Raw genomic sequence first — 27027 nt, forward strand, 5'->3', positions numbered from 1 at the left:
AATAAGGGAGCTACCGTGCGGTGGCTTCATTGAGGATGCGAGCTGGGTATTGTAGGATGTAAAATATTTGGCCGTGCTGCGCAGCATGTGGAATCTTAGTTCCCTGACCAAGGGTCAAACCCGCACCCCCTGCATTGGAAGCATGGAGTCTTAACCACTGGACCGCCAGGGAAGTCCCCTTGAAGGATGTAAATATTTGGGGCAAAGAAAGGAGAGAACATGTACAGAGAGAATTCAGTTCAACACCAAGTTATTGGACCCCTCCTGAGTGCCAGGCACTGAACGCTAAGCAATTGGGAGGAGCTCACAGTCTCCAAAGAAGGAAAGTGATCAGCCTAGCTGAAGAAAGGGACCTCAGTAGGGATTGGTTACAAATGAAATTTGGACAGGTAGGAAGGACAGTCCTGGATGTGAGGCTCAGGGGTGGGGAGAGCATCGTCACCGACGTTTTAGAAAAGGAGGGGTAAAACTTGTGTGTGTGAGTTTATGGGTTTGTGTGCATGTGTGTAATGGGACAGATGAGTGTGTGTGGATATGGGGGTATGACTAGTGGGGTAAAAGTGTATGTGTCTGTGTGTAGAGGTGCATACATGTGAAGTGGGTTGCATATATGTAGTGTATGTACATATATGTAGAAGGGGTGTAGATACGTGTGCATAGTGAGGTGTGTGTGTAGTGGGTGTGTGAGTGGTGGGGAGTGAATACAGTGTGTGGGTGAGTGTGCATGGGTGTGTGAGGCGTATGCGTGCAGTGGGCTGTGTTCATGTGTATATGTGAGTAGTGGGGGGTGTGCAGGGGGTTTTGTGTGTATGTAGTAGGCTGTGTGTAAGCATTGGTAACGGGTAGGAGTGTGTGAACACCGTGTGTGCTGAGTACTGCAGTATATGTGTGTGAGTCGTGTGTGCAGTGCAGTGCTTATCAGTGGGTTGTGTGAGTAGTGAGGTACGTGCAGTGGGAGGTGCTTGGTGGAATCGTGAGTGGTGGGGTGTGTGTTTTGGGGTCGTGTGAGGAGAGAGGTTGCAGGTGGGGGTGTGAGTAGTGAGTATGCGTTTGCCTAGTGGGGTATCTGTGTAGTGGGCTTGTGTGTAGTGGGGTGTGTAGGTGGTGTGGGGTATGACTAGTGGGGTGTGTGTGTGTGTCGTGCTGTATTGTTAACAGTGTGTGTGTGGTGGCCGAACAAGAACAACGTGAGAAAGAAATGGTTCCTTTACCGGGTTAATACATGCCTGGGTGAGAGAGACAGACACAGAGAAAGGCTGGGAATCTCCTTTAAGATGTGGATCAGGGATGCCAATTATTTCTTTGCCAGTCTTTTCCTCTGAACCCCCAAAGCTCCTTCTTACAGGGACTCCTGTCCTTGGCTTCTTCGCTGAACTTCTCTGGCTGGGGAGGTGGGGGGAGTCGGCAGCCACCAAGTGAGCCCAACTGTGAAGGTCAGATTCTTCTTACAATTTGGGACTGAGAGGGTCTAGTTTGGGGGTTCCACTCATGAATGCCCATGGGAGCCAGGCCAGCCTGAGCAGGAGCCAGGGGGGCCAGGGTGAGGGCACAGAGGTGGTGTGGACTGTAGCAAACCCAGAAGGGGGTGACCCGCAGGAGGGCCCTGATCATCAAGCCAAGCAAAACAGGTCTGAGGCGAAACCACGGGCCCCAGGATTGTGAACTCAGCACATTCCACTCTCTTGAGTGAACGCTTAAAAGAGCGAATGAAGCAAAACCACAGAAAAAGAGAAAGTGGGTCCATGGAGAGAGAAGAGAAAGAATTACGTATGTAAGGAGAAGGAGGGTGAGGGACCTGCAGGTGAGGAGAGGTGTCCGCACTGCATTGTGTTTCCCCAAATTTCATATGTTGAAGCTCTAACCCCTAATGTGACTATGTGGAGACAGGGTCTTTAAAGAGGTGATTCAGGGGACTTCCCTGGTGCTCCAGAGGCTAAGACTCTGCGCTCCCGATGCAGGGGCCTGGGTTCGGTCCCTGGTCAGGGAACGGGCTCCCACATGCTGCAACTAAAGATCCTGCCCATGGCAACAAAGATCCCACATGCTGCAACTAAGACCCGGCACAGCCAAATAAATAAATATTAAAAATAAAACAGAGGTGATTCAGATTAAATGAGGTCATAAGAGTGCACCCTGAATCCGATAGGACTGCTATCTTTATAAGAAGAGGCAGGGACATGCATGCCCTCAGAGGAAAGGCCACATGAGGACACAGGGAGAGGACAGCCATCTACGAGCCAAGGAGAGAGGCCTCAGGAGACACCAACCCTGCCAACACCTTGATCTTGTACTTCCAGCCTCCCATAGTTGTGAGGCAATAAATTCCTGTTATTTAAGTCACCCAGTCTGTGATATTTTGTTAACGGCAGCCTGGACAGATTAATACAGGAGGTAATAGCTGTTAGACTTGCAAGACTTGGTTATTGTATCATTCAGCCAGCGAACATTTGAGCAGTGCACACACATACACACACACACACACACCAGGTGTGTGTGTGCGTGCAGTGGGGTGCCCTGGGCACTGAGTCCACAGCAGGGAAACAAAGGAGCCCAGCTCTGTTCTCGTGGAGCTCACAGGCTTGAAGCATGTGGGATACTTCATGGAAACTTTCAGTATATTCCCTCTGTTACGAAAGCCCCAGTGTGTGAATAGGACTGCGGGCTCTCAGTGATTCCCAGCCAAGACAACAGCCCAGAGGCCCTGGACCACTTCTGGGTGTTCTGTCCAGTGGATGCTTGGGGCTTGGGGCTTTACTCCACTGGGGTGCAATCTAAACTCTTCAGGAGCCAAAACTAACCCAGGGTTCTGGGCCCTCAGGAGCCTTGACTGTAGGCAATCATACATGCCTTTAAAGGGAAACTTTATTCTAAATGAGAAAATTCCAGGAATAAAAGAAAAAAATCCCATAGCAAGAACATCTTAGATTCCCTCAGTTCTCAATTACTTCCTTTACCTTTCTCTCTAGAAATTAAAGATCTTTAAAATTCAATTGAGTAAATTTAATGATTTTATTGGCTTTAAAGTGATTCATAAATCGGGCAGCATCCAGTCCAGCAGATAGAAAAGGGCTCCCAAGTGTTGTACAAGGTGGGAGATTCTTATAGACCAAAGTGAGTGGGAACAAGGAAGTTATCCTGGGCATTTGCTGATTGGCTAAGTAGGATTCCTTCCTTCTGTGGAGCAAAGGGCAGTCTTGGAGCAGCTCAGGTAACTTGTGCCGGGCAGGGAAGTGTGATTGGCCTGCCTTTTCTGGGAGAGCTGAGCCTTAGCTAAGTTTTGGTTTGCTGACGTGGGGCTTAGCATGAGCAACTCCATCTTGGGCCTAATCTGGTTACTTTAACGCCTTCAAACTGGAGTAATTTCTAAAACATGTTCTTCTGTCAACAGCATTTTGATTCAAGATGATAAGTATCTATATTTTGGCTTACTGTGGTTAAAAGATAAACTGAGGTATATTAAAAATTTTAAGTTTATTTGAGCAAAAATTGATTCAAATCAGGCATCACCAAACTGGAAGTGGTAGGAGTGCTCCACTGACAAGAGCTGGGGAAAGACTTTTATAGAGAAGATGTGGAAGCAAAGCAAGAAAATTATTTGATTGGCTATAGTGTTAAGTGGTTGACTTATTTGGGAAAGCCTGGTTGGCTGTTTGTGATTGGTTGTCCTTCGGTGTTGATTTCTTAACCTTGAGGCATTTCAGGCTTAGGTTTTGGTTTGTTTACATAGGCTGCTAAGGCATTAGAACCACCTCAGTTTATTTGCTTCTATTTAATTTAAATTTAATTTACTTTTTTAAAAATTATTTATTTATTTATTTATTTTGATTGAGCTGGGTCTTAGTTGCAGCACGTGGGATCTTCGTTGTGGCATGCGGGATCTTTAGTTGTGCCATGCGGACTTCTTAGTTGCAGCATTCAGACTTCTTAGTTGCAGCATGTGGACTTCTTAGTTGTGGCATTTGGAATGTAGTTCCCCGAACGGGGATCAAACCCTGGCCCCCTGCACTGGGATTGCAGAGTGTTACTCACTGGACCACCAGGGAAGTCCCTTAATTTCCTTTAAGTAGGAGACATCAGTATGAACTCATATTCGGTTTAATAGGTAAATTGAGATAGATAGATAGATAGATAGATAGATAATTTGTCATTACGTTAGTATGCACGGGTCATTATACTTACATTTATCACCTGAAGCTGTGTCCTGAGAGTGCCTGGAAGCGGTGACAGCTGCAATAGCATTGAGCATGCCCTCATCCGGATTTTGGCTTCTAAATACCATTTTTCAGTGCAAAGAACCAGGGTTCCTTGGGGACATGGCTGAGACCAGGGCTGGGGCAGGCAACGTGTAAACCGAGTCTGGAACATCTTATGGTGCCAGAAGCTAAGGAAGTGCTCCAAGAGCAAAAGGATGGGGGCCTGTCAAAGGGACACAGAAGTTAATCTGAAAGAGCTCCCAGTGGCCAAAGCTGGAAAAATTTGAGCAATGAAATAAATAACATAGCATTGGATTATAACCAAGAGTATAAAATAAATAACACATGAATCCACACTGATATAAATAAATGATCAAATAAATAAATGACAGATCTTCCTTATAAAGAATTCTAAATAGGGCTTCCCTGGTGGCGCAGTGGTTGGGAGTCCGCCTGCCGATGCAGGGGACTCAGGTTCGTACCCCAGTCCGGGAAGATCCCACATGCTGTGGAGCGGCTGGGCCCGTGAGCCATGGCCGCTGAGCCTGCGCGTCCGGAGCCTGTGCTTCGCAACGGGAGAAGCCACAACAGTGAGAGGTCCGCGTACCGCAAAAAAAAAAAAAAAAACTAAATAAAATATGTAAATACTTCCCTCTCCAGGAGGTAGAGTTTGATCCTCCCCTTCTTGAGTGTAGGATTGACTTAGTAACTTGCTTCCAAAGAACAGAGTATGGAAAGGAGAAATTGAAACTTTGCAGTGGAAAGATCTGGCAGACACCAACTGAACAAAATGATCAAGATTAACAATACCAATAATGTTCGGAGGATGTCAGGTACCCCTGATATGATGCTGTGAGAAGGGTACTTCACCTCTGTGTGTTCTTCCCAAAAGCCACATTACCAGTATAATCATGAGAAAACAGCAGACACAACTAAATTGAGGGACATTCTATGAAATGCCTGACCAGGGCTTCTCACAACTGTCATGAAAAACAAGGAAAATGTGAGAAACTGAAGAAACTAAGGACACGTGATGACTAAATGCCATCTGAGATCCAGAATGGGAGCTTGGAAGAGAAAACGTACATTAGTGGAAACGCTGCTGAAATCCCAGTGAAGTCTGTAGTTTAGCTAACAGTCATGTCTTTAGTAGTTAATTTCCTAATTCTCATCATTGTACCATGGTTAGGTAAGATCTTAATATTAAGGGAAACTGCGTGAGAGGTATATGGGAACTCTCTGTACCATCTCTGCAATTACCCTATAAATCTAAAATATTCCAAAATAATAAGTTCTTATTCAAAGAAAATGAAAGTGTAATTTACTGCAAGGGTTAGATATAATCAGACTGAGTTAACCTGGGCGTATGTGAGTTATCAAGGCTCATCAAAGGGTAATGAAGCAACAATATCCACAAATGAATATATTTTCCAAACGTGCTGAGGTCAGCGCTTAGCCATGACTCCCAGGGAATGTTCTAAGGACCTGAATATGGCAAATCTTTCCTTTACAAGGATAAATCCTTTAAAAGGAGTAAAGGATAAAGTTCTCTGTTAAGTCATCTGATTGTTGTTGTTTTAAGTTGAACTAAGAAAAATCTATGTGAGTTAATGCTATAAAAACAAATGCAGTGTCTTGTGGCTGTTTGCCAAAGCATAGCCATTCGAGGGTTTGCTGGCCATTCTCAACTTCCTGCATGACACTGGAATTCATAGATAGCAATTTCATGATAGGCTATCTAAGAAAAATTAGGATATCTATATCACAGAGAAAAACTATGCTTTTCCACTCAACATTAATTGATACAATTGCCAGAAACAAAATCAACCTGAGAATCCAATAAAATAATAAACCCTACCACTTACCAGGCTTTCTACTAATGTGTTGTGGGAGATGTAAAGACATAAAAATCATCGTGTCTGACTAGGAGTTTATAATCTAGCTGGGATTTGGAATTCCCTGGTGGTCCAGTGGTTAGGACTCTGTGCTTCCACTGCAAGGGGCACGGGTTTGATCCTCGTCTGGGAACTAAGATCCCGCAAGCCACATAGCGCGGCCAAAAATAAAATAAAAACCATATATATATATCGTGGGACTCAAATAAGAAGGCCGTACCAGTGGAACTTCAGATAGTGACATAAATAGGACACCAGAACAATTGGCACAAAGCAGAATAGGACTAGTACTCAATGGCTGGGACAGAGAGGCGGTGCTGGGGGTTTTTCTCTGAAGTGGCCAGGCTGGAGCACAACCTTGACCAATGAATAGACTCAAGCAGATAGAAAGGAGACTTGCATGTCACAAACATGAAGGCAGTAGTGCCAAGGGCACTCTCAGGGGGCAGTCAGTACATGGCTTTGCTGGAGCCAGGGGTTCATGAGGCAAGAGATGGAAGCTGGAAAGGTGGGCTGCGATGTCTGAATGATCCTGCACAAGGGACATGAATCTGGATTCCCTATCTAGTAAATGTGGAGTCACCAAAGGCCTTGAGGAAAGGAATACATGGTTACGGGATGTTTGGGGGAAGACGAAAGTCATTTTGTCACAGCACATCGAGAGATGGGAGGAGAAACATTTGGGAGGTGGGGGCTTTGGGTGTAACCTGGTAAGGCATATCTTATGTTTTTTTTTTTAATATATAAAAAACATGTTTATTGGGGCTTCCCTGGTGGCGCAGTGGTTGAGAGTCCGCCTGCTGATGCAGGGGACGTGGGTTCGTGCCCCGGTCCGGGAAGATCCCACATGCCACGGAGTGGCTGGGCCCATGAGCCATGGCCGCTGAGCCTGTGCGTCCGGAGCCTGTGCTCCACAACGGGAGAGGCCACAACAGTGAGAGGCCCGCGTACCGCAAAAAAAAAAAAAAAAAATTTATTTATTTTTGGCTGCATCGGGTGTTAGTTGCGGCACGCGGGCTCTTCTTTGCAGCGCGTGGGCTTATTTGCCCTGCAGCATGTGGGATCCCAGTTCTCCGGCCGGGGATCAAACCCGCGGCCCCTGCGTTGGAAGGTGGATTCTTAACTACTGGACCACCAGGGAAGTCCCCAGACATATCTTATGTTGTGAGTGGTCTTCAGAACTCTAGAACCTGGCTTCTCTCTTTCACATCTCAAGTGGGGGGTGACACCCACACCCCATGTCTTGAATGTTCTTGCTCTTGCCTCATTAGTCTCTCCAGACGTCAAGTATGCTCTAGAGACAGACTGAAACTATTTCTCATAGGACAAGATTTACAAACTACCCAACAGAATTTTCCCAACTTCATTTACTGACCTACTGCCATCAGTTTTTCTTCTAAATCCAGGCCATGGGCAAGATAATGGGCTTCTAAATGAAGGCACTGGATTCTACCCCTGAGCTTCATCTTTGGTTAAATTTAAACAATACTCAGTTTATAAAACAATTACAGTCGGTGTTCCACTAGCAAGTCATGGCGAGAACAGAGCACATAATTTCTCCCTAAAGTGTTGGGCAACACTGCAACTTCATCTTCCACCTAAGCAAGATACCTTGGAGACATTTCTGATTTTTTTTAATGTATTTATTTATTTATTTGGCTGCATTGGGTATTCGTTGCTGCACGCGGGCTTTTTCTAGTTGCGGCAAGCAGGGGCTAATCTTCATTGCAGTGCACAGGCCTCTCATTGAGGTAGGTTCTCGCTGCATAGAACTGGTTCTAGGTGCGCAGGCTTCAGTAGTTGTGGCACGCAGGCTCAGTAGTTGTGGCTCGCAGGCTCTAGAGCGCAGCCTCAGTAGTTGTGGCACACAGGCTTAGTTGCTCTGCGGCATGTGGGATCTTCCCGGACCAGGGCTCGAACCCATGTCCCCTGCATTGGCAGGCGGATTCTTAACCACTGCACCACCAGGGAAGTCCATTTCTGATTTTTTGAATAAGGTCTTCAGTTAATAGTAATGTACTGATGTTAAATTCCTGGTTCTGATAACTATAACATGATTATGTAAGATGTTAATAGTAGGGGAACCTGGGTGAGAAGTATATGGAAACTCTGTATACTATTTTTGCAAGTTTTCTATAAATTTAATGCTAATTCAAAATTTAAAAGAAGTTTTAAAGTAGGAGAGCCACATGGATGTGATGATGTATTAAATATAGGGTAGAAGAGAGGTAGTCAAGAGTGACTCAAAGTTTCTTTCCTGAGCAAATGAAATCAGAATCTCTGGCGGGTAGGACCTACCCACTGGCATTTATATTTTTGATTAGCTCCTTTAAACTTAGTACACGCTTGTGCAGTGGTTTGTTTGTTTGTTTTTGGCTGCTCTGCTCGGCTTGTGGGATCTTAGTTCCCCGACCAGGAATCGAACCCGTGCCCCCTGCAGCGGAAGCACGGAGTCTTAACAACTGGACCACCAGGGAAGTCCCCGTGCAGTGGTTATTTTTTATCAATAGATTTCCACTTTACAGATGAGGAAACTGAAGATACTAGAGGTTAAATGACTGGGTGGTCCACAGTCAAACAGCCAGTAAAATGGCACTATGATTTGCATCATCTGACCCCAAATTCATTCTCCAACTGGTGAGTGAAAATCCAAGCAGAGAGTAAGGAACATTAGAGAAAAGACATTCTTCACTCTGGCAGCATGCACCCCTGGGAATTTAATACCATCAACTGGAATCAATCAGGGTCTTGGCAGCTTGACCACCTCTGCGTGGTGTGGCCTGCCGCTGTGCCCCTCCCTGGCTGAGGAAGTTCGCAGGCACCGCAGAAGGGCTCCAGCCTCACTCAGAGCAGCAGAGCGTGGTGTGAGCACATCTTCACTAACCCCCTCTGGTTGCTGTTCACTCTGTGTGAAGTTTGCTACTTCCCCTTGGTCCCTTGCCCACAGTTTCCTACCCTTTTCCCCCAGCGTCTAGCTTTCTCCCTACCTCCTTCCCAAACCATTTTGCCCTATATCTTCACATCTTTTAAAGTGGAGTCCCTACAAAGTACATACCCCTTCCCCATGCTAGATTACAGCTTATTTCATCATACTGATGTATTATTATGCTACTAAGTCTTCCCTTTCCACATCAGCAGTGGGAGGAAAGAGCAAAGAGTCAGAGGAGCATCACTAACAAGGTCAAAGAGGGACGGTGTCAGCATAGCCCACTTAGCAAAGCAAACAACGCTTGCTGGATTCTAGGCACCGGCAGCAGGCAGAGAAAAAAGATGACTCTTGCCCGCAGGAGCTCAGAAACTGCCAAAAGAGCAAACTGATGTAGAGATTATCAAAGTAAAGAGTGATACAAGTCTGGAAGTGAGCATGGGTGTCCTGGGAGGACCGAGGAAAGGGGCAAACACAGGTGCGGGAATTTCTGGGTTGAATGATGAAAACTGGCCAAGAGGTTACCAGGGCGTCGGCAACGCCCAGGTTCGGCCTCATTCACAGAGAACCGGGAAGGCCCCGCGGCCTGAAGGCTGTGTGAGCTGGGCGGTAATGCTGGAAAGGTGACAGGGCCAGGTCTAGAAGAAGAATTTCCGCAGGAGAACTTGCAGGGCTTTAGGCAGGAGAGGGACAACACAGGTGTAAGTTTTAGAAAGTACATCTGGCCACTGCACGGAGGTGGCACGCACAAAGTGCAGACAGTGGTCTTAAAAGCTTTAGCAGGGCTTCCCTGGTGGCGCAGTGGTTGAGAGTCCACCTGCCAATGCAGGGGACACGGGCTCGTGCCCCGGTCCGGGAAGATCCCACATGCCGCGGAGCGCCTGGGCCCGTGAGCCATGGTCGCGGAGCCTGTGCTCCGCAACGAGAGAGGCCACAACAGTGAGAGGCCTGCGTACCACAAAAAAAAAAAAAAAAAAAAAAAGCTTTAGCAATCCTCCTGCGGTGGTCCTGGGAGGGGATCCAAGGGCCTGACACAGGGGGTGGTGTGGCTGGGATTTGAGAGAGAGGACAAAGAAATCTATAGGACCCGGCAACCGAGTAAATGTGAGGAGGTGATAGAATGGCTGTGACCTTTGTCAACGTGGGGAACCCGTAAGAAGAAGCATGTTTAAGGCAAAGATAAATATTTCAGTTTGAGACCTGTTGACTGGTTGCGTTTAAACTGTGTGTGGGGCACGGAAGTAGAATATCCAGTTGGCAGTTGGATGTTTGGGGCTTTAAGAGAGAAAGAGAGAAAACCAGAGTAACAGACTATAAAGACCCAGGAAGGTGTAACCAGCTGGTCCCCCAGAGTTGTCTCCTTCCCTCACTTCTTCTGGCCTTTTGACCTTCCCACTGATCTTTGCTGGCCAACCTCCTGCACTCCTTAAGCTCCTCTTCTACTTTGCATTTACAACTATCTAACGTTTTTATATATTTCCCTTAAGTTTTTCAATTGTCTTCTAGCGTGTAAACTCCACGAGGGGCAGGGATTGTTTTTGCCAACGTCCTCCCCCCATCGTCACTGCTCTATTCTCAGCCCCTAGGACAATGCCTGGCACTAGTAGGTGCTCAATAAATATTTATTGATTGAATACATGATGGAAAAACAATAACCGAAAGTTTTATGTCTTCCGGCTTCCTCAACTGCGATTTGGGGTGTTGCCTGGCTGGCCTCCTCGTCTTGTTTCCAAAAGAGGATGCTAGACAGAGACCTGTGAACAACGGTGTATCGCTCACAGAGATCACTAACGCCCCCGGGTTCATTCCCTGAGGCTCTAAACTTTTCCGAGATGCCCTTGGGGCGGCGGGGCAGCCCCAGCCAGCGTTAGCATCCCTACCCATCATATTTCCGAAGAGGCCCCACCACTCCGGACCCGCCCACCAGGCCCCACCCACTCAGCACAGACCACGCCCCTCCGACGCCCTTAAGATGGCCCCTCCTCTGTCGGCCCCAGCCCCTCCTGCCTAGCCCCTGGTTTTGTCCCTGCAACGGAGGGTACCCTCGTCGTCTTTGCCCCGCCCACTCTACCGCCTCTCCTCTTCGGCCCCGCCCCTGAGTTCGGCCCCGCGCCTGGTTCAGGCCCCGCCTCCTATGGCCCCGCCCCTCGGCCCCGCCCCGGGCTCGGCGCTCCGCGTCCCGCGCCTGCCGCAGCCTCGGCGCCTGAAGGCCGGGAGGAGCGCGGCGCGGGGCCCTCCAGACACAAAGAGCGGCTGCAGGACGCGGGTGGGAGAAGAGCGCCCGCCCGCTCCCTTGGCCTGTACGCGCGCAGGCGGAACCGGAGACGCCTCCACGCCCAGGTGAGCCGGCCGCGGGGCGTGATAGCGCATCAGGGGGCGCACAAGGGTGGGTTGGTAGGGACCAAGTGCCGGGGGCCCGCGCCTCGCTCTGCCTCCGGGCCTGGGGGCCCCTCGGGAAGTCCGGCGGGACCCCGCTTCTCCTGAGACCCTGGAGCGCGGGGCGGGTCCGGTAGAGCCAGGCCCTCCGGCGGGCCGCGTCTAGTTTGGCGCTCCGGGACCTTGGCTCAGGTGGCCGGCGGGCGACCGGCTGGGGTCGCGAGGCTGCCGGGCCCGTCCTCTGGGCGGCTGCTGGCGTCCAGTTACTGCACGGGATGAGCTCTGAATAACATCCCCCCACTATGCCGAAGCTCTAGAACCTACCTGCTTCTTTTGGTGTATCAGGAGTTTGCACATGGAAAAATTGTTAGAAATAGGGACTCACGCTCTGGGGCGGAAAAGTCTGCTGCGAGTTTTGTCTGTCGTGAGTTGTTTGCAGAAGCGCAGGTTTCCTCCCGCCAGTGCGCTTAGTCGCAGAATCCATAAATCGTGCTCATTACTGGGAGCTCCGCGTAGGGAGCTCCGTGTATTTGCACAGGATGGAAGTGAAGAAGGTCGCTGGGTTCCCTAATGCAACTGGAGACTTAGGCCACGCTGTGGAACAGGGAGGGGTCGGGGGCAAGAACTGTGGAGCTGGAGCGCCGGGAGGGTCGAGTGACGCTCGCACTCCCACAGCCAGCACTGTCGATAAGACGGAGCGACTCTTGAGTGACGGTGAGCTGCTCCTTAGAGGCAGCTGCTGTGATTTCCAGGTTTTCCACATCGGACTTAGGATACTTCTAAAAGCAGAAAATTAAAAAAAAAAAAAAAAAAAAAAAAAAAAAAGGGCTTCCCTGGTGGCGCAGTGGTTGAGAGTCCGCCTGCCGATGCAGGAGACACGGGTTCGTGCCCCGGTCCGGGAGGATCCCACATGCCGCGGAGCGGCTGGGCCCGTGAGCCATGGCCGCTGAGCCTGAGCGTCCGGAGCCTGTGCTCCGCAACGGGAGAGGCCACAACAGTGAGAGGCCCGCGTACTGCAAAAAAAAAAAAAAAAAAAAAAAAAAAAAGATAGTTAAAACTGGTCGGTTAAACAGAAGGCTAAGTCAGCAGCCACTCAGTTTTATGAACCGAGTGCAGGAGTAAGTGTATATTAAAAAAAGCTAAGGCGGTTAGGGAAGCGGCTACCACCACGCTGTCCCTTTTCTGTTTGATTTCCACATCATCCGTAGTGGTTTAAGCTATTACAGATTGAACTGGTCTATATGGCAAATAACAAATATATAGCTCAGGTTCACTAAAAAATAGAGGATAATCGTTTTCGCAGAATGGTAAAATAACAAATGGTAAAATAACAAGCCATCTCCAAAGAACCTGAACTTCAGATAACGTTACATCATCAAATTAGAAAGAGAACATTTTATGGAAAAGTTAGGGTCTTAACATTTTTTCAATTGAGGAGTTTATGTTTTTATTTTTTATTTTGGCCGTGCCGCCGGGCTTGCCGGGATCTTAGTTCCGTGACCAGGGATCGAACACGTGCCCCCTGCAATGGAAGCACAGAGTTCTAACCACTGGACTGCCAGGGAATTCCCTTCAACTGAGGAGTTTATATAAACTTTGATGGAAAGCTGTTTTTCTTTAGCTCATGTTTACCCCAGACATTGCGGTTAGCAGGGCTGCTCGGAGGTGGGCGAGCTGTGCAATTGCTGATGCCATGCTGTGAATCCCTTAGCGTTAGCGCGTCTTGGGTTCTGTGTCCTTAGCCCCTGTGAACATCTGGTGGTGGGAAATAGAGTAACAAAAGAGTTGCAGAGTTCTAACTGTAAGTATTCAGGGTGTTCAGATCCTGCCCTTTTATTATGAGTAGCTTTAGGTGCTGGTTACTGGATAGTTCGTTTCGTGTTTTTTTGGAAGATGGCACACGTGGCGTTTGGGACTTGGGGCATGTGAGAGAGCCCTCTGACCACATTCTTTTCACCTTGGACGCTTAGCTTTGGATCTTGCCACAAACAGGTGGTTGCTAAACATCTCTCTCCTTCCCTGACTCAAGACAGATCCAGAAGAAGAAGGCAAAACAGTGTCTGGCGTGGCCTGGAAGTGGACGTTTCAGAGGTGGAGTCAGGGCTGTGGTGTGGCTCCTGGCTGGAAGGAGTAGTGCCTTCTGGCCTGGAAGGGTGTTTCCAGTGCCGTGGCCACTTTGCTCTCCGATTCCGTGGTCATTCCCTAAAAAGTTGAGTAGCAGTGGCTGTAACTGGACTTTAGATTTGGGCTTAGCTTAGTCCTTGGCTTCAAGTACGAATTAGGAATTCAGGCTCAAGGCCAGCAGTTTGGTTAATCACAAGCAGGAGGCCAAAACTTTGGGTCAGACCCTACCTGGAGCTATTTGGAGGGAGGTGACAGCAGAAGGCTTTCCTTCCCCCATCCTTGAGGTAACCTTGAGCCCCTGGTGGAACCTCTCTACCAAAGGATTCTGACTGTCGTCATCTTTTGGTTTGTGAACCGTGGGACAAAGGAGTCCTTTGGAGCATTCTGTGTTTTTAACCTCTTGATGGAAGCTGGAGTTTGCATCTGCTGCTGGTGGTTGCACTTTTCTGTCTCTCTCGACCCTGGATTGTCCTTCCTTAGACTTCAAGGGATGATGCCTTCTCATTTCTCAAGACTGGTGCATAGTCTCATATGAACCAAAGCCCTGAAGGTGCTGGCACATACCAGCTTTTGTGTGTTGACAGTTATTTTGTATTTCATGAGAGGAAACTGGCAAATCCTTGTGGTGTGACACATGCTCTTATAACCCAGTTACCTTGTTTGGGCATCTGCTTTGCTTAATAAGTTAAGATTTTGGTATGTTGGAGTTTCTCAAAATGGTCATCATTTACTGTGATTGTTAAAGATCTGAAGGGAAATCAGTCTTCACAATCTCTAGGTTTTTAAGTTTCCAGTGAAGAATTTTACATTTGTAGGTATACATCAGTTATGTTTTTAGCTGCCTGTGATAGACAGCCTGACTCAGTCTTGGCTTAAACAAATAGAGGTCCCAAAAGGAAAGTACAGGCTTCAGGATGGGTTGTTCCAGTGGCTGAAGCAGCCTCTGGGGCCAGGTTGCCCCTCTTCCTCACAGTGTCATGTTGGTGGTGGCTGTCTCACTCACATCCGGAGGGAGAGGGAGTTTGGCTTCCATGGCTCGCTTTGAGAATGAGGAGTGGGGACTTCCCTGGTGGTCCAATGGGTAAGACTCTGTGCTCCCAATGCAGGGGGCCCGGGTTCGATCCCTGGTCGGGGAACTAGATCCTGCATGTGTGCTGCAACTGAGTCCACATGATGCAATGAAGATCCCATATGCCACAACTAAAACCTGGCGCAGCCTAAAAAAAAAAAAAGAATGAGGAGTAAAACGCCTGTTGGCCTCCGGGCCATTTGAACCGGTCACTGGCTGGGAGAGGACCCCCTCCCCGATCTGCGTCAGGTCCCCCCACTTCCCTGCCGCTACTCCCTGGAAGCGGGGTGTGTGGGGACTGCGGGGGGCAGGCTTTGGGTGCCTGGTCACTGGAGGGCTCGTGTGGCTTGCCACACAGGTGGCATGTCCCCAGTACCTGAGCTCGTGCACTGGCCAAGCTACTGTCGGAAATGGAGCCCCGGTCTCTTGATGATCTGTGTTTAAATTTTGGCTGAGCACTCACTGTGCGCCAGGCTCTGTTCTCAGTGCTTTGGGTAAATTCCTTTGGGTGGTGCTCACAGCAAGCAGTCGGCTGAGCTGGGGCATGCTGTCTTCCCCATCTCGAAGACTGTACCTCACTGCCTCAGTGACAACATCATTTCTTTACGTTAGAAAGAAAATGAGGAGTTTTCAGTGTTGATACAAACCTGTGACTTACACGATCTGTCTAGACACGTGAAGTGCGGGGCAAGAGAGGAACTGTCCACCCAAATTCCGCCTGTGGGCAGGAGTGTGGATGGCTTAATAAATTGGGCTTTGCCTCCTGTGGGCCTCGTGGCTGTGTGTGCCCTCGGAAGTAACAACGACAACTAACAATAACAACAGAAGAGTCTGATGCTAGGATCGGGCTGAGCCTCTGCCAGCCCCGCCGTGGAGGGCAGTGGACTGGTCCTGCCAGGGCGGATCCGTCGGAGCACGGTTCACACGGGGCCGTGGGGTCGCTCTCAGGGTCACAAGACGGCATGAACATAAGAGCCAACATCAAGTAATGTAATGAAACATTCACTGACTTGGAGTTTAGTTTCAGGGCACAGGAATTTTGTAAATGGTTGTAAATTCTTTAAAAACCAACAAGGCAGTCTGCTCAGTGGAGAGTTTGACAAGCAGGCTGTCACACCCCAGGGAGAGCTCACTGGATCTACAGTATGTCCACCTGCCCTGCACTCGGGTGGTCCGAGGAGGGAGGTGCTGGCACTGTCCGTCCACGTGGCCTCCTGGCTACCGGCTGCCTTCGTGGAAGTGGACAAAACCAGGCAAAAGTGGGCAGAATCGTCAGTTCTGCAGCTGGGGAGGGACGGCTGAGCCTTGGACAGACGAGACTCCTCCCCTCACACTGGGGAATGTGTGACCCCGTGATAACAGGGAGGGCGGTACCTTCTGTCCCAGGGGGGTGATTCCTCTGTGCTGACTGCAGCTCCACCGGGTAGCTCCCTGGGCCCAGGTGACCGATTCTGTGGTCTGGCTCCAGTGAAGTCTCCGCTCTCCGAGGATCTAGACGAAGAAAGTGACAGGGCGAGTTTGCCCCCTGACTGGGCCAGAAACATGAATGCCCAATTTCTAAACCTCATAATCTACATTAATGGCCCGTTCTCGCCGCTGGTAGCACTCCTCAGAAAACCTCTTCAAACAGGATGTTTGCAGGGTCCTGTGTAATTCAGACTTAGCCGGCCCTGCTCTGTAGCAAAAGAGTAAAAAAATAGCTGACAGTTCATGCAGCAATGTGGCTTTAAAATTAAGCAGTTCTTGATACATTTTAAATTCTTTTTGAATTTTCATTATTCCAAATTGTACACATAAAAGAAGACTTTGACTGCCCTGCTGTGGATGCCCCTTAACTAAGCAATCAACGTTAAGGTCCCAGTTAACCTCCTGATAAGAGGTACAGAGAGGGCTTCCCTGGTGGCGCAGTGGTTGAGAGTCCGCCTGCCGATGCAGGGGACACGGGTTCATGCCCCGGTCCGGGAAGATCCCACATGCCGTGGAGCGGCTGGGCCCGTGAGCCATGGCCGCTGAGCCTGTGCGTCCGGAGCCTGTGCTCCGCAACGGGAGAGGCCACAGCAGTGAGAGGCCCGCGTACCGCAAAAAAAAAAAAAAAAAAAAAAAGAGGTGCAGAGAAGGGCACCACCTTACCTGGGGTATTCCCGCCGTAACCTGAATCTCATTGTGCGGAGACCTGAGACAAACTACATTTGAACCACATTCTATAAAGTAAGTGGCCTCTGTACTCTTCAAAACTTTCATGGTTTCAGGGTCAAGAAACACAAAGAAAGACTGAAGAACTATTCCAGTTGAAAAAGTGCTAAAGGGATCTGACAACCGTATACAGTGATTTTTTTTTCTTTTTTTTTCTTTTGGCTGCACAGTGCGGCATGTGGGATCTTTGTTCCGCCATCAGGGATTGAACCCACACCCCCTGAATTGGAAGCACGGAGTCTTAACCACTGGGCTGCCAAGGAAGTCCTCTTTATACAGTGCTTCACTGTAGACTGGATTGGGGAGGGAGTGACTATAAAGGATATTATTGGGACAGTGGACAAAATATGAGTGTAAAGGTAGATTGGCCAATAGTATGTTAGCAATGTCACATTTCCCGAGTTTGATCATCATACTCTGACTATGTCCTTGAGTTTGTAAATACATATGGAAGTCTTTAGGGATAAGAGGGCACAAAGTCTGAAACTCAGTGGGGGAAGGGGAGAGAGGGTGGGAAAGAAAAATGATCACATGGACATGATAAATGAGGCAAAGTAAAAACAATTAATTGGTGAAGCTAGCTGGGTAAAGAGTATTCGAGAATTCTTTGTACTGTTCTTGCAACTTCTCTATACATTTGAAATGATATCAGAATAAAAAGTTACAAGGACAAATGTCCACCCTGGATTCACTGCAATCTAAATACCTTCCACCAATAAAAGTTTGCAGTATTTCATCTTTTCTTCTGTTTTTTTTTTAAGTCTTTATTGAATTTGTTACAATATTGCCTCTGTTTTATGTTTTGGTCTCATGGCCGTGAGGCATGTGAGATCTTAGCTCCCCAACCAGGGATTGAACCCACACCCCCTGCGTTGGAAGGCGAAGTTTTAACCACTGCACCACCAGGGAAGTCCCATATTACATCTTTTCTAAGATGCATTTTTTTTCATCTTATAACATCTCTGAATTTGGGGTGCATCTTATAATCAATGCTTTCTTAGAATTTCATTGTGTCAGGTTTTGACATCAGTTTTTCTTTCTTAGTGATTTGTCTTAGAATCGGTGGCATCGTGGATTTGATGAAATATGGTATTCTCCCTGGCTTTGTCTGAGAAGTGGGAAAAAGAAGACAGTGCTTCGAGTAGCTTCATGTGTAAAGTTTTTTCAGTCTCTCAGCTCGCGTCTTTGTTCCAGGCCAGATATCCAGCTACATTTGCTCATTTCCACCTCTGTGCCTGCTAGATATTTCAAACTCAACACATTCCAGGTTGGATTTCTGTCTTCACCTCTACCACCCCAAACTGCTCTCCCTCTGAGTTCCCTATCTCAGGGAGTGTAAACCTGATTTTTAACAAGAGTTGGCTTCAGAATGGCCCCATGGGAGGAGCACAAGGACCTGTCAGTGCTTATGGACATGGGGTGTGTGTGTCCCAGTCTCACCTGGAACAAAGGCTGCTTTTTTTTTTTTTCTTTTTTCTTTTTTGGCTGTGTTGGGTCTTGCTGTGAGTGGGCTTTCTCTAGTTGCGGTGAGCGGGGGCTACTCTTTGTTGCGGTGCCCGGGCTTCTCATTGTTGTGGCTTCTCTCATTGCAGAGCACAGGCTCTAGGCGTGCGGGCTTCAGTAGTTGTGGCACGTGGGCTCTAGAGCACAGGCCCAGTAGTTGTGGCGCACGGGCTTAGTTGCTCCATGGCATGTGGGATCTTTCTGGACTAGGGATTGAACCCATGTCCCCTGAATTGACAGGTGGCTTCTTCACCACTGCGCCACCAGGGAAGTCCTAGACTGCCTATTTCTTGAAGTGTCTTTGGGCTCCAAACGTCTGTGCCTCATTTTCCCCATTTGTCAAATGAGGATATTTTTCCCAAGTCTGTCAAGATAATGTACAAGGCAAGTTAAGTTACCATAAAACTCTGAAATTCTGTGACTTAAAAGATGAGAGCATTTTAGGAAGACTTTAAATTAGAATCATTCAAGTGGCCAGTTCCTGCTAGGTAGACCCTGCTCTGAGCTCCTGCAAGTGTATGGCCGACCCTGCTGCTCCTTGACTCCTAGCACTTCCTCCCCGGTTTCTTTCTGGTACAGTGTTCAGTTTATGGGTGAGTCGGGTGGGGCTGGTTGTACACCGGATGCTGGCAGGCTCCATCAGGAGCAGGTGCGTTTTATAGAAGTGGCCGTGCCTGGTGCTTCTGGGCTCATCTCCACGCTAGGGCCATTGTGAGTGTGGTTGGAACTTCTGTAGCACCACAGTATCTCACTAGTTCTTGAACCCCTGTGTGTCAGATGTGGGAATGGCTCCATCTGAGTCTTTGTAGCGCCATTTGACTTGGGAAACTTTGAGTCAGCCCAGGATGGTAACATTTTCCTTTATTTTGTTTGGCATGGACTTACTGCAGTAGCAAAATACTGTGATTTCCCCGTGGCCTAGTTTCTCCACTACCACGTTTCATTTGCATTTTGGGTGATTACTTCTTGGTGATTCTGAATCTGCTTTGGGGACCATTGAGTTGTTGGTGTTGATAGTGACCTTCACAGCAGGCTCATTCTTTAGAAGGAGAAACCCAGGGTATTCAGGCCACTGCTGGATTCTGTGGACTTTTAAATATGTGTAGGGAACAAACAAGATCAACAGTTTTGTGTGATGTGCCTTTAGGCTCCTAACTTCATGGCTGGAATTTAAGATAAGAAAGGTAGGATAACAGTGAGCAGGGGGCAATTTGTTCACAGGGTTTTCTGAATTGATTTTGTGGACCGTGTTACTTCATTCTCTTGTTTTCTTTATTATCAACACAACACAAGAAAGGTTCTGGCACAGAGAAAGTTTCCTAACAGATGAATAGAAATGGACTGGGGCACAGAATGTTTGGTTGAAGTACTGCTTTTTAATTTGGGGGACTATCCAAGTTAATGTTCTCTCCTTATAGTTAGGTTTCCTAATACAAAATTCTTGCATAACATTAGGACTTTCTAGTTTGGTTTAGAGCTAGAAGAGACATTTTCCTATCTATTCTGGATTTCAGATTCTTGCACTTATTCATGGAAAAACTTTTTTTTTTTTTTTTTTTACTATTCAAAACTGCTTTGTGGGTTTACATGTTATTAGTAGGCATGAGGTAGTATGTTAAGGTTGGTAGCTCTAACTGTGTGGTTAGACCTCAGTGTGTGTTCACTTACTAGTTCTGTGACTTGGGGCAAATTACCTAACCTCTCTGTGCCTCATTTTCCTTGCTTTTAATAGAAGGTTGATAATAGTGCCTCCCTCACAAAGCTAAATTCCTCAGTGTTTAGGAATGTGCCCATTACAGGATGAGTGCTTAAGAAATACTAGTTTTATGTTGTCACAAGATTATTTAGCAAAAGCAAGCATCCTATGGAGGTGTCAAAGGTCGAGACATATCTCCAGTGGCTCTGACTGTCCACAGAAAGTAGACTCCAGGGCTTGCACAGCTGGGAGTGGGGTGTTGAGAAAAACTCCTAGAGCCCTTTTCATTTTTCTCTCTCAACCTTTAAGGTCACTTGACTGAAATAAAAATAAATTGCAACAATTATCCCACAAAAAGAAATTACTCAGAATGGCAAACAAAATATACACACATTTCAGAAAATGATAAACATGGGTAACTTAAAGGAAAAGAATATGTTCACCAAGACGTTATCATTACCTTGCAGGTTCTTTCCTCATTTCCTCCCGTGTGGATGAACGTATTGTGTGGAGTTGAAATGTGTGCTAGACTTCTGCCTTTTTCTGCTAATTTCTGTAGTGTTTTATCTTTAATTTATTTTGGCTGCCCTGGTCTTAGTTGCACGGCACACAGGATCTTCGTTGCGGCCTGTGGGATCTTTAGTTGTAGCACGTGGGATCTTTAGTTTCAGCATGTGGACTCAGTTGCGGGATGCATGCAGGATCTAGTTCCCTGACCAGGGGTCGAACCCAGGCCACCTGCATTGGGAGCGTGGAGTGTTACCCACTGGGCCTCCAGGGAAGTCCCTGTAGTTTTGTAAAAGATGAGCTTTGTGTGTTCATGCAGTTTACAAGTCTGTCCATTTTCACTGCTGTTGAAAACATTCACCTGGTGTGCTGAGCTATTCCCTCTGGTTAGGCTTCTTGTTTTTTTCTGAGCAGTTAGGGACTTTCAGATAACATTCAATGAAAAATTTCAGGCTTTCTATTTTCTCTCTCTTTGGATATGAAAGCACACTCCTCTCTTCTTTCCTCCAGCCCCGCCACTGCTCCTTTATGTGGCTGGTGGGATGAGTGTGCAGCGGGGTCTCTGACCAGAACATCCTCACCAGCTCCTCCCTGCGAGGGGTGTGGGAGAGTCAGCCCTTGACCCCAGAGGGCCAGGCAGCTGGAGTCAGCTCACGTGCACCCTGTGGTGGAAACCTCTTGCTTGTGTTTTAATTTGGTTTCTTTAGTGATTAGCAAGATTGTGCCTATTAAATGTTTGCTTATTTTTGATAAAGAAAAGCAACATCATGCCCTTAGGACTCAGCCTGTGTTCTTGGGTATCTTGACAGCATTGTTCTGGCAGGTGTGGGACCCTGAAGCCAGCAGGTGCCCCTTGCACTGACCTTCTGGTCTGTTCTCTGACTAATGCGTGAACAAGGAGCCTTCACAGCAACATCCACTCACCTCCAAGTTTGGATCTCAAACATTTTGGAAAAGAAAAAAAAGTTAGTGTTTATGTGAATTCTCTCCTAGAATTTCTAGCAATAGAAAATCAAATACTCCAGCTGGCTTGCTGATAAAGCTCTAGGTGGTTCTGTGACCACTAATAACATTTCTCTAATGATAAGGGTCATGGGGCTCACAGCCTTGGGTGTCAGTTGTTCATCCCATTTGGGAAAGCCTCTGCTCTGCCTGCCTTCCTGCTGGCTCCAGCGTGCCCTCGCCTCTCACTTCAGGCAGAGAAATGTAGGTTACTCGTTTGTCTCTCAGAATGCATCTGCACCCACACCTCTCCTCCACAGTGGCCTCTAGGGAGAAGGTGACCTGCCCACCTCCATTTACTGGGGCTGGTCCTGTTCCCAGGGTTTGAGACTGGGTGAGAGATGAGAGGGAATTGCAGCTTCACATTCCACACCTTTGCTGCTCAAATGGGAGTGAGGTTGAAACCCGTTGGGAAGTTAATAACAGACCCTCAGAGGAAAACTGAAGTGATTTTGTTTGGTCAGGCTAGCTATACGTGCCTTAGCGTTTGTAAGCCTGTAGCAGGATAATTTATTGAAATTCAATATGTGTTTTAGGGACTTCCCTGGCGGTCCAGTGGTTAAGACTCCGCACTTCCGCTGCAGGGGGCGTGGGTTCAATCCCTGGTGGTCGGGGAACTAAGATCCTGCATGCCATGTGTCCAAAACAAACAAACAAACAAAAAACCCACAATATGTGTTTTATCTGTTTTTCCCATTCCAAGATGGTACCAGACCTTGGTGTTCCCTTGCCTCCAGGGGACTTATGTTAAAGGGCTGAAGGCAGAAGTTTCTGGAAAATGACCTCTCTCTCCCTTTAAAAAAAAAATTGCTTACACAAAAATTGACTTATATGTGCATGCATGTGTATAGTTCCAAGAGTTTTAACACGTGCAGATTTGTGTAACTGTCACCACAATGAGAACACAACAGCTCCATCACCAAAAACACGTGCTGCCCTTGGGTAGCGCTAACCTTGCCCGTGTTTGCTGACCCCATAGCCTTGCCTTTTCCAGAATGTCACATACATGAAATCTTACAGCGCGTGGCCTTTCTAAGCTGGCTCTTTCTCTCAGCGTCGGTGTGGCTGCACGGATGCTTGTCCTTTCACTGAGAGCAGCGTTCCAGGTGAGGGTTACCACACCCGGTCCCTCCATTCACCTGATGGAGGACATTAGGAGAGTCTCCACTTTTTGACAATTATGAATGCAACTATTGTAAGCATTTGCATTTGTAAACATTTCGTTTTCCTAGGGTAAATACTGAGGTATGGGATTGCTGAGTCTCATGGTAAATCTTTGTTTAATTTCATAAGAAACTGCTTTCCCAGAGTGGCTACACATTTCGCATTTTCAGCACCAATGTGTGAGTTTCATTTGCTGTCCTTGCCAGCTCTGGGTATTGGAATTTCTTAAACATTTAAATTTTAGCTATTCTAATAGGTGTGTGTGGTGGTATCTCATGGCAGTTTAATTTGAATTTCCCTATTGGGGAAAGATGTTGAGCATCTTTTCTTTTCTGTTTTTTTAAAAAAATTTTTCACTGCACCTTGTGGTGCAGATCCCCCACATGTGGGATCTTAGTTCCCCGACCAGGGATCGAACCCGTGCCCCCTGTAGTGGAAGCAAGGAGTCTTAACCATTGGACCGCCAGGGAGGTCCCTTGAGCATCTTTTCATGTGCTTATCTGCCATCCATGTATCTCCTTTGGAAGTGTGTCCATTCCAGTGCCTTGCAAGTTTTCTTTAAGGGTTGTATTCTAAATGTTCAGTTATAGTTTTTTTTTTTTTTTTTTTTTTTTTCTGGCCTTGCCATGCGGCTTGCGGGATCTTAGTTCCCTACCAGGGATCAAACTTGGCAGTGAAAGCGCCAAGTTCTAACCACTGGACTGCCAGGGAATTCCCCTTAATAGTTCTTTTTATATTATTTGTGCTAGTCCTTTGTTGAATATGTAATTTGCAGAGATTTTCTCCCAGTCTGTGGCTTGCCTTTTCATTATCTGAGCAGTACCTTTAACATCAAAAAGTTTTAATTTTGCTGAAATCCAATTTATCGGTGTCTTAAATGGATTTTACTTTTTGTGTCCTTTTTAAGAACTCATCTAACTCCAAGTGATAAAGATTTCCTCCCATGTTTTCTTCTGAAAGTGTTGTACTATTATGTTTTATGTATAGATTAATGATAAACTTTGAGTTAATTTTTGTATAAGGTGTGAGGTTTTCGTTGTTTCTTTTTCCTGCATATGGATATTCCATTGTTCCAACAGCGTTTGCTGCAAACACTATTCTTACTCTATCAAATCGGTTTTGCAACTTTATCAGAGATCACATGGCAATATTTGTGAGTCTATTTCTGGATTCAGTTCCATTGATTTAGGTATGTACACAGTTGTCCCTCTGTATCCACGCAGTTTGATCCACAGTTGGTTGAACTCCCGGATGCAGAACCCTGGGATGTGGAAGGCCATGGAGGGTCGACTGGACTCTGCCATTTTATATGAGGGACTTGAGCATCTGCGGATTTTGGTGTCTGCTAGGGTGTCCTGGAACCAATCCCCTGTGGATACCAAGAGAGGACTGTTTGTGCTCATCCCTTCATGAACACCACACTGTCTTGATTATTGTAGACTTGAAATAAGTCATAAAATTAGGTAATATGAATCCTCCAACTTTATTCCTTTTTTTTTTTCGGCCGAGCTGTGTGGCTTGTAGGATCTTATCCAACCAGGGATTGAACCCCGGGCCCTCAGTACAGAGCCCTAACCACTGTACTGCCAGGGAGTTCCCGTTATTCCTTTTTTTCAAAATACTTTGTCTATTCTAGTTCCTTTGCCCTTCCATATGCATTTTAGAATCAGTCTGTCCAAATACAAAACTCTGCTGGGATTTCTTTCGGAATTATGTTAAATCTAGAGGTCAGTTTGGGGAGCATTGACATCTTAACTATATTGGGTCTTCTAATGCATGAAAATGGTAGGTCTCTTCATTTATTTAGATCTTCTTTGATTTCTTTCATTAGTGTTTTGTAGTTTTCAGCATACAGACCTGCATTACAGAATTATACTTAAATGTTCACTTTTTTTGCAGAGGTGTTGTAAGTAGTCTTGTTTTGTAAATTTCAGTTTCAACTCCCCTGAAATATGATTGATTTTGTATGTTGACTTGTATTCTATGATTTTGCTAAACTTATTAGCTTTAGGAGGTTTTTTTGTAGATTTCTTGGGGTTTTTTACATAGACAATCATGTAATCTGTGAACAGGGAGTTTTGTTTCTTCATTTCCAATCTGAATGGCTTTTGTTTCCTTTTCCTTCATTGTACTATGTCTTCCAGTATGATGCAGAATAAGAAGGGTGAGACTGGACGTCCTTGCTTTTCCCAGTCGTACAGAGAAAACATTCAGTGTTTCACTGTTAAGTATGGTGGGTTAAGCTATGGGTTTTTTAATAGATGCTCTTCATCAGCTTAAGGAAGTTCCCTTTTATTCATAGTTTGCTGAGAGTTTTTGGCATGAGTGGATATTGAATTTTTGAAATGCTTTTTCTGCATCCACTGATGTGATCGTATAGGTTTTTCTTTTTAGTCTGTTGTTGCAATGATCAATCATTGTTGTTGGGAGGGGAAGGAGGTGGGGAGGTACCAAATTACTTTATTCGAAGGATTGGTACAAATGAAAGAAGTTAAGTAGATGTTTTGGTACTATCATTGATTGATTTTTGAATATTAAATCAGCCTTGCGTTTCTGATATAAACCCACTTCATAAGTGTATTATTATTCTTATATATTCCTGGGTTTGATTTGCTAATATTTTGTTGAGGAATTCTGCATCTATATTCATGAGAGATATTGACCTAAGTTTTTTTCTCTTGTATTGTCATGGCCTGCTTTTGGTATCAAGATAATGCTGGCCTTGTAAAACGAGGTGGGAAGAGTTGTCTCTTTTATTTTCTGGAAGATATTGTATAGGACTGGTGTTATTTCCAACTTAAATGTTTGGTAGGATTTGCTGGTAAAGCCATCTGCACTTGGCAATTTCTTTTTTGGAAGTTTTTAAACTACAGATTAAATTTCTTTAATAGTTTTAGAACTATCATTTAGATTATCTACATATTTGATCTTGGGGAAGTTCTGATACTTTGTGCTTTTCAAGGAATTGGTCCATTTCATCTAAGTTGTTGAAGTTATGTGTGTAGAGGTATTTGTAGTATTCCTTATTATCCTTTTAACATCTGCAGAATCTGTAAAGGTATTCTTTTATTTCTAATGATGACAGTTTGTGTCTTCTCTCTTTTTTCTCTGTTAGTCTTGCTAGAGGTTTATCAATCACCTCTAACAAAAATCAGCTTTGAGTTTTATTGATTTTTCTCTATTACTTTTCTGTTTTCAATTTCATCGATTTTTCCTTCTTATTATTTGCGCTCTTCTGCTTGCTTACATTCCTTTTGCTCTTTTTTTCTAGTTTCCTAAGGTGGAAGCTGAGAGTACTGATTCAAGACTCTTCATCTTTTCTAATATAAGTATTTAGTGATAGAAATTGCCCTCTGAGAACTACTTTAGCTGCACCCTATAGATTTTTATATGCTGCACTTTCAGTTCCATTCAGTTTAATATATTTTAAAACTTCCCATAAGATATCCTCCCTGACCAATAGATTATTAAGAGTATGTTGTTTAATTTCCAAGTGTTGGGAGATTTTCCTCCTTCTGTTACTTACCTCTAGTTTAATTCCATTGTGGTTAGATAGGATGCTTTGTGTGATTTCAGGTTTTTTAAAAAAATTTGTTGATGCATGTTTTATGACCCAGGATGTGGTCTGTCTTGGTGAGTGTTCCATGTGAGCTTGAGAAGAAGATGCATTCTGCTATTATAGTCTATGAATACTGATGAATCTTTTTTTTTAATTGAAGTATAGTTGATTTATAATATTGTGTTAGTTTCAGGTGTAGAGCAAAGTAGTTTGGTTATACATATGTATGTATATATCTATATTCTTTGTTTAATTCTTTTTCATTATAATTTATTCCAAGATATTGAATATAGTTCCCTGTGCTATACAATAAAATCCTTGTGTTTTGGGGGGGTTTTTTGGCTGCACTGTGAGGCTTGTGGGATCTTAGTTCCCTGACCAGGGATTGAACCCGGGCCACAGCGGAAGTGCCAAACCCTAACCATGGGACTGCTACTTTTCTTTTTTTGAATATTGATGAATTCTGATGAAGTATTCTAGAAAGGTTCATTAGGTCCACATAACTGATGATGCTCTTCAGTTCAACTACATCACATCCCTAATGATTCTGTGCCTGCTGGATATGTCAGTTATGGATAGAAGTGTGTTGAAGTGTTGAACCGTAATAGTGGCTATGTCTGTTTCTCCTTGTAGTTCTATCATATCTTGTCTCTTGTATGTTGTACTCTGTGGTTAGTCCATATGTTCAAGGATTGTTATGTCTTCTTGGAGAATTATCTCCTTTATCATTATGTGATGTCCCTCTTTATCCCTGATAATTTTCCTTGTTCTGAGTCTGCTTTGTCTGAGATCCACATAGCTACTCCAGCTTTCTTTTGAT

General features: G+C 46.0%; 1 protein-coding gene across 2 annotated transcripts in view; it reads left to right on the forward strand.

Moving 5' to 3' along the window:
• Nucleotides 1-11178: 11178 nt before the first annotated feature.
• NINL (ninein like) overlaps nucleotides 11179-27027 on the forward strand; it is a 112836-nt gene continuing 96987 nt past the window's right edge. For both annotated transcript variants that reach the window (XM_082645702.1, XM_082645701.1), the window contains exon 1: nucleotides 11179-11354. The gene's annotated coding sequence lies outside the window, so the exon portion shown is untranslated. The remainder of the gene's footprint in view (nucleotides 11355-27027) is intronic.

Source organism: Mesoplodon mirus, assembly GCF_964341445.2.
Source record: "Mesoplodon mirus genome assembly, chromosome: 15".
Lineage (NCBI taxonomy): Eukaryota > Metazoa > Chordata > Mammalia > Artiodactyla > Ziphiidae > Mesoplodon > Mesoplodon mirus.